Raw genomic sequence first — 8145 nt, 5'->3', positions numbered from 1 at the left:
CTCAAATATTTTTTGGGAGCTGCAAATTTCGCAAAAAAGAAAGAAAAAAAAACATCCCCAAACCTTTGCACCACCATTCACACCCCCAACGGCTTTCATGCAATCATGCTTCAGAGAAACGTGGGAGTGGTGGTGGTGGTGTTGGTGGTGTGGGCGGTTGTAGGGGGGCTGGATTCTGCCTTTTTGAGGACTCTCAGTGCTGCTGCTGCTGTTGCAGCTGCTGAATTTCTCACAGTAGCAATTTCAAGGACGCCAAAATGAATTACACATAGGGAGCCCGCGTTTGGTAAAATCTCTCCGCCTAATCCGCACAATCCCGTCCTCCTCAGCTAATTCCATATCTGCTGCAATTCAGGGAAAAAAAAAAAAAAAAAAAAGTATGCACGCACAGACGCACTCCCTGCATTCCCTCATCCTCTCAAACTCTCTCTTTCTTTCTCTCTTTTTTCACAAAATATTTGGTGAGCCCTGATCTGTGATTTGCATGAGCAATAATTAGGAGGCTTGGGGATTAAAGGCACCGGAGTATGCTTGAGTGAGGAGGCGCGCGGTGGGAGGTGTCGCCTAATCGACAAGTGCCGTTCAGATAATAAAGCAATGAATAACAATTGCTCCTCGACGCACTCGCTCTTGACACTTCGCTGAGGATATTGTACGAGCTTTTTAGAGGCAGGAAACACGCGACAAGAGGGAAGACGACTACGGCAGCTATCAGAGAGTTGGTTTGCCGGTGCGGCAGGTTGTGTGATGTGTGTGAGGAGATTGATACCAGAGCTGGAGTGTGTGTGTGTGTATGTGTGTGTGTGAACCAGCAGCCTGTCTGCATATGCTCCATCCTTCACCCGGCTCTTATCCCACAAGGCCTCGGTCTCTTTCTTGTCCGCTGGCGTCTTATCAGGGGACAGCTCGTCAGGGACACACGTGCCATCGTTCTGACACTGACCGCGGGTCATTGAAATGCAAACAGAGAACACACTAAACCAAATGGGGTCGAAGAGCAGCAAATATTTGGCCAGGACCCTTTTTTTTTTTTTTTTCACTGATGGAGCCGGCCTGTTTATGGTCGATGAAACAAGGTTAGAGCAGATGGCCATTCGGTGAATACGGAACGTTCATTTGAGCAGTCCTCAAATCAAATAAAGCCGATACTTGTAGAAACAGGAAGGCGCACACAGGAGCCGACCCTCCAATCTCCTGTCATTAAAGATTGAGCACGAGGAAGGTCAGCGGGATGACAAGATCCATCTTTAAAAAAACGGTGCTGTGTGAAACGGATGACGTCAGAAGACGGTCTCGCCGCTGATAGAGCCGCGTGGCATCAAAAGAGTGGAAACTGTGTGAGAAGAGAAGAGGCTGTTTCATGAAATGTCACCCAACTGTCACACCGAGTCAGGCCAAGCACAGGAGAGGAGCTCCCTCTATCTACCGAAACCAAAAGAGAAGCAGGAGCACTGGTGCTGCTCACACACACACACACACACACACACACACAGCAGAAGGTTTTATTAATCAGCATCAGCATCCAGTGATTCCTCAACACGGAGCAGCGTCCCCCTCCCACCTTCACCCAACCCCCCCCCATCTAAAGCTAGGTAAAACCGTTAGTAAGAAACGCGTCTAAGTGGTGATTTAAATGCTGAATGTGACAGAACCACATTTTAGTTGGGGGCGGCGTTGGAAATGTTGTGCAGAGGTCATGTCAGCAGCCATGTACCAACACTTTGTTACTCTACTAACTGTGAGTAGATTTTTTGGGTGTCTGTACTTCCCCGACAGCTGTTAACTTTTACTCCTTACATTGCTAGACTAACATCTGCGCTTTCTGCTCCTTGTATTTCCAAAACGCACTCGTCACTTCAGTTTGAATGCATCCTCTACCTCCTTGTCACGGGACTGATTTCAGACGTGGCGGGATGAAACAACATAAAAAGAGACTGGGAGGTGGAGGAACGCTGTGTTGGTGCCTCATATCTGCAGCCCCTCTGTCTGGATTGTCTTATTTTCTCCGTTTGTTGCTGTGCTCTTACACGGACACTGGCGATGCATTTTCAGTCACTTTATGTAATTCCAGCACATTTCTGTTGTGCTAACGCGTAACGGGCTACTTATCGGCGGACACTAGCTCCAGAGACTTTAACAGTGTGTGGGAGATGTATTGTTCTCAAACTTTTACGCCTTTTATTGTAGTTTTCACGCTGCTGAAGAAACAGAGAGGGAGCAACACATCTTTAAGCCACGTGCAGCCACAGATGTCATGAATGTGTTTATCATCAATTCCACGTGCTTTTCTTAATCTTGTTGCCTCTGATTGTTATTAATTTTGTAAATAACCTTAAATTTTTCTTCCTTTTCTTACCGCCGCGCTGTGTGTATGTGTCAATCTGGGTGGCGAGCAGCTGCACACAATTGCCCCACAAGGATAAAAAACAAGATGCATTTAATCAAATTAAAGTGCGCTTCATCAGCACCCCGCTATCTTTTATGTGGTCGAGCACCTCAAAGAGCGGAAAAAGAATGAAAATCCTTCAGCCGCCAGGAAGAACGAGTGGAGTTAACGCACAGAGTCGTGCAATAAAGCACTTGTGACAGTTGACAAACAGTAAACAGACAATCAAATAGGCAGCACATCCGAAAACATGCTCCTCACAGCTGTAGACACTCAACTCAAAGAAAAACACTCCACTGAGCACATAGTTGTTGTTTTTTTTACATGCTCTGTACTCATTTCCTTTCAATTGTTTATGTTCTTGAGAGGATTTGATTCATGAAATTTGTCACAAAAAAAATCCTGTATCGAAAATCAAACAAGGGAATTTTTGCTTTCACACCCACTGGCAGCAACCTCCCACAGACACTTTCATTGTTTTGAAAGAAAGACTGTTTTAACGCTCGACGCATCATTAAAGATTTTTCTCCGAAAAAGAAACTCAGAGCTGAGGCTGACAGTGAGCTGCTGCGGGGAAACATCACTGTATGTAAATATGTCAACATGTCAGCTTTTTTCTAAACAGTCTGCTGCAGCTTTAATCAGTGAGGAAATGCACAGATCGTATACTTCATACGCACGCCGAGCAACGGAAAGTCAAACCATCAAGAGGAAAGGTCACAGATTTTACAGGTTTTAGTCGGGTAAAACATTTTTTTAAAACAGTTTAGAGAAATATATCTTACTTTTAACCCTGAGAACACTAAATCTGTATCGATTATCAATCTCTTTAAGCTTTTTAAAGGTATTAAGTAAAGTTTATTTATGTTGCACCTTCCAGGATCAGACGTGATAAAATGCTTCACAGCAAAAAACTACAAAATCAAGACAGAAAATGGAGACATAATATAAAATGTCTTAAAAACATAAAATGAAAGAGACAAATGTCAATGTCAAACTCCTAGGAGACAGATTCTGCTCATTTTCAGGTTCATAACTTTATTTTGGGTTACTACTAACAAAGGTTGACATCCATCCCTGCTCAAAAAACACATCTGTTTTCTCATTGTCCAGTATTGCAGCACACACTCTGTTTTAGCTCCTGTCTCTTTAAGGCCCCCTCATCTGCTCTCATTGGTCAGTTCAAACACGCCAGAGCCAGCACCGTTAACAACAGCAGAGCAGCTCTGCTAAATCAATTATACTTGCCAAACTAGCCTCAACCAGGCGGAAATTATGCAAATGTGGGGCACCGTAATGTAGTATGATGTCACAAAGTTACAGAATTAAAGGCGAGACGTTTCAGGAGCAGTGTTTTCTGTGGGAGAGAGGAGCTTCCGGTCGTGCACTGAAGACTGAACAAAAAAAACGGAAAAGCGTTATGAGTCTCCTTTAAAGAACGGATTGAGATCAAAGCTGCAGGACCAGAGATATCATCGTTTTCAGCCTTCTTCCGTTCTTCCCCCGGGCATCGTGTTCAAAATAGATCAAGTTTATTCAGATTAGGATCCGATATCGTCATTAAGATTCCTTGACGAATCGACCTCCGTCCAGCAGACACCCAGCAGGATTCCCTCCCAGAAAGGTCAGCTTTCATTTGTTAAATCCATGAAGTTTCCCTTTAAAGTGTGCAGAAGAATAGGAAGTTTAACATCTAAATTTCCAGTAGCACTTGGATGCAAATGAATCTGCTGAGGAAGATTGTGTGATGTGATTGAAATCTCCACAACAGATTGTTCCCAGGGTAAAGAAATGAGTCTCAACTCAACCCGAAATGAGTCTGTGCTCTATTCAGCACATAGATCCTTGAGAATACTTAAGACATTAAAAATCAAACATATTTCATTCCAATCTGAAACAATCTCGAGGTTTATAAAAACTCCTCCCTCTACCTTTTATCACTTCGATATATTTATTTTTTTTCAGGTATGGAAAATGATGATGAGGTCAGCGGGCTGTAACGTCTTCTCTGTCATAACATCCCGCCTGGAGAGCTCTGTTGTGATCCGACCGCCTCGCTCCCTGGGAAATGATGCTTTTGACATTTATAGCCGCGGCACATCCATCCCTGACGCACTTGTTGTTTGCACTTTGTTTTATTGAGCGTGATGAGTCAGTCTTTCCCTTCTACTGTCCAGCATGGCAGACTCTGTTTCCACGGCGATATATCCTCCAGACAGCACCCGCAGCACGATTGATCAGATGGTCGATGTGTCCTGACGCTGGCACAGAGGACGGCACAGTCATAGATTGTAAATGTCTCATGTTGGGGGGAGGGTTTTCAGAGGATGACCTCGGAGCAGGCAGAGGTTTTTACCGACGGAGCTCGTGTTGGCGGGAGGCAGATTTCAGCTGATGCACGAGAAGTGGCTGCTTCTGGCGAGGATCAGACAGGATTAGAAACAAAAAGAGCATGACCTTTTGGAAGTCTAGACCAAAGCAAATACAAAAAGATAAATGATTAACTCCTGACATGACCTCTTTGGCAAAACAAACACTCCCACTTTGATTGAGAACCTGATAAGCATTTCTGCCAATTTTGCACCAAATTCAACCTTTTACCTTAATCTTCAGTTGCCATTGCAGATATGGTCCACTGGTGACGGACAGATGGACCTCTGCACCAGTTTTTCACATCATCACTGTAATCAGCTTCTCACCCCCAATTCCTTAATCACTTTCATGGAATTTGGAAAGCCAGTAAGTGTCCGTGCCGGTGTGAAGTCACGACTAAGCAGATCACGCAGGAGCGGTGACGCTGGTGTTAAATCGTCTCTGACAACGCTGGGACACCAATAATGTTGTTCTGATCTCCCGCTCTGTTACTGACCTCTTCAAGAGTGTCATCACTCTGAAAGGCTGCCGGTGAATCTTTTGAGATTGGTTTATGGGTGTAGGAAATAAAAATCCAGAACAAAATGTTGGCTTTTTCATATTTCTGCAAATAATGGATACAGTAGTTGGAAGGTGGAGAACATGGTGGTGACATTATAGCAGGGTGTGCTACAGCACTCTCTGTTTCAGCTCCTGTCTCTTTAAGGCACCCTCCTACTGAAAACCCGCTCTGCTCTGATTGGTCAATTAATACATGCCTGACACAGCGCTGCTAACAACAACAGAGCAGCTGCACTAAATCATTTCCTACGTGCCAAGCTAGCTGTTTGGCATAAATTACGCAATTGTTGGACAAGGTGACATAGTGTGATGTCATGGCATTTCAGGAGCAGTGTTTTCTGACAGAGAGGAGCTTTCGTTGGTGAAGGCTTTGACCTTTTTAACTTTAACATCTCCCCTAAGGTCCTCTTTTAACTGAGAAAAGTGTTTTAGTGGAAAATTGTTTTTTCTGACCATTTTATTTTCCCAAACCAAACCTTTCTCCTCCACAGTTATGAAAATGAAAAATAAGAGTGCTGAGCCCATTTGCAGCTCGACACAAAGCACTCTTTTTTTACATTTTTTTTGGCTGGGGCACAGCGGTCTGAACTGACAAAGGGGGGAATCTGGCCTTTGTTTGCTTATCATCTGTAGCTTTAATGAGGATACCACACACGGGCAGTATTTTAACAGGCTGTTTTAAGGCCTAATGAAGGGAGTGTTGGGTCAGACTGAACGGTAATGAGGCGGGCTGCTTAGGGACGCTGCTTTCGATCGCCCATTAATCAGCACATTCCTCTCAGCTTCACACACACTTTCTATTTTATCTCTCGCTGTCTCTCTGATTTTCTCTCCCCTGTAATTACACAGCAAATTCTCCCCACAGGCTGCTGACACACACACACACACACACACGCACATGCACGCTCACCACACGTTTACACACTTTCCCCTCATCCTGTCAAGGTACATCAGGAAGAGGCCATTTCCTCATCACTCTCTAAGTACAGCTGCTGAGTGAGAGGAGGGGAGGCAGAGGCGGAGACGTTCAAACAGACAGAAAGGGGCAGGGGTAGCCATTAGTGGAACATCTTGGTAATAAATGCGTCTGCACAAAGCAGAGAGTGTTGGTGTTTGAGTTTCCTTTTCGCTCTAATCTCTCCGAGCAGTTTGAGCGGGCGCTGACTGATAAGTGGCATCCATCCCCCCCTGCACAGATGAAATGTCTCGGGCCTTGTTGTTTTGTGTTTGGTCATTTCACAGTGTGCCCTGCACAAACATAGTAACCGGCTGAGAACACTCTGAAACAAAAGAATAATGTGGGGGCAGGAGCAGAGTGATGGAAAGCTGTCATAGCACAGTTGTCAACACGAAAAGAGTGCAGTTGGAGTCGTGGCAGGAGTCAAAATAAAAGGCAGCAACAGACAGAAAGTTCATGGATTTGTGCACTTCAACTTCCTCAAAGTAAAAATGGATAAATAGATCAATTAAAACATGCTAATGTGCTCACAATGACAATGCTAATAAACTGATATTAAGCAGGTGTATTGTTAAATATGTTAACAATCTGAGTTTAGCAGGTTAGAATGCTAACTTTTGCCAATTGGCGCTAAACACAAAGTTACCAAACTGCTCCTTACTCACACCTTGGGCAAACACGGTGTAAAAAAGTCAAAAGTGCAACAGTCACTCTCCTTTCAGCTCTGTTATTTGTGTCTTCCAACCACCAACCTTGCTGCTGACGTGTCCATCTGCGTTTTGGTGCTGGGCAGGTAGTTCACATGTTTTAGAGCTTTTTCCCTCAAAACAGCTGCTTGCTGGGCCTACTTAACCTATAATGCTCTAAGAGGAGTGAGAGTGAACCAGCACAGTTAATCTGGGGCCATACAACTAAAAAGCTTGGTGGAACAATCAGAAAAATGTGAATATTAACAGATTTATTGTTGTTTACCATGATGACCTTCTGAGTTTTGCATATAAGCATGTACTACTTTGCACTAAAGTATAAAGGCACTTAAGGCTGATGAAAATGTTTTGCAGGTATTTGGTCATGAACCAAATTGTTGGATCAAGTAACTCTTTGGCATGCATCCTATGGGGACAATGCATATCTGCACATTACAAAATGTTCTGACAGTCAATCCCATATGCGTTGAGACATTTTGTTGTATAAGTGAAACCCTTGACCTGCTGGTAGCACCAGATGAAAAGTCACAGGATCAACAAAGGCATTAGTATTTAGACTCTGGGGACCATGTACTAAATTTCATGCCAATCAATCTAGCAACTGTTGAGACATTTCACCCTGGAGCTATGTGGGCATGGGGTTATGGCTAAAAAACAAGATCTGCTGTAGCCAACGCGTTTTTTAGTTCGATGGAAACATATCTAAAGGTCTAATGCTAAACATATCGACGAAGTCCACTAAAACATTTATCATAGATCTTTGAAGGCTGGAAAGAAAAATGAATACATACTATATTCTGTTTACCATGAGAGATGCAGGTAGCCTTTAACCCAATCGATAACAAGATGAATCATCCCTCCAACTTTCATCAGCACTCCGCTAAAACCTCTCGAAACTTTTTCTAAAGGAGAAGTTTAACATTTTTTGCAGGCAGTATTGTCAGACTGGTAATGTTGTCCGCCCCCGAGCCAATCAGAAACAAGTATTTTCAATTGCCGCTGTAAAACAACAGTTAACAATCTGCATTGTTTGTTTAAGAGCCACTCAATTGTGCAATATTGAAACCAAAGCTGTAAATTTGCAAAATCCCTGAGAGTAAATAGTGTTGTCTGCATACAACCAGCCTGTCAATCATGATTTACAGCTCGCTGAGGAGAGT

The sequence above is a fragment of the Sparus aurata genome, chromosome 19 (genome assembly GCF_900880675.1).
Source record: "Sparus aurata chromosome 19, fSpaAur1.1, whole genome shotgun sequence".
Taxonomy (NCBI): domain Eukaryota; kingdom Metazoa; phylum Chordata; class Actinopteri; order Spariformes; family Sparidae; genus Sparus; species Sparus aurata.
The sequence above is the reverse complement of the archived record's forward strand: the minus strand, read 5'-3'. Positions refer to the sequence as shown.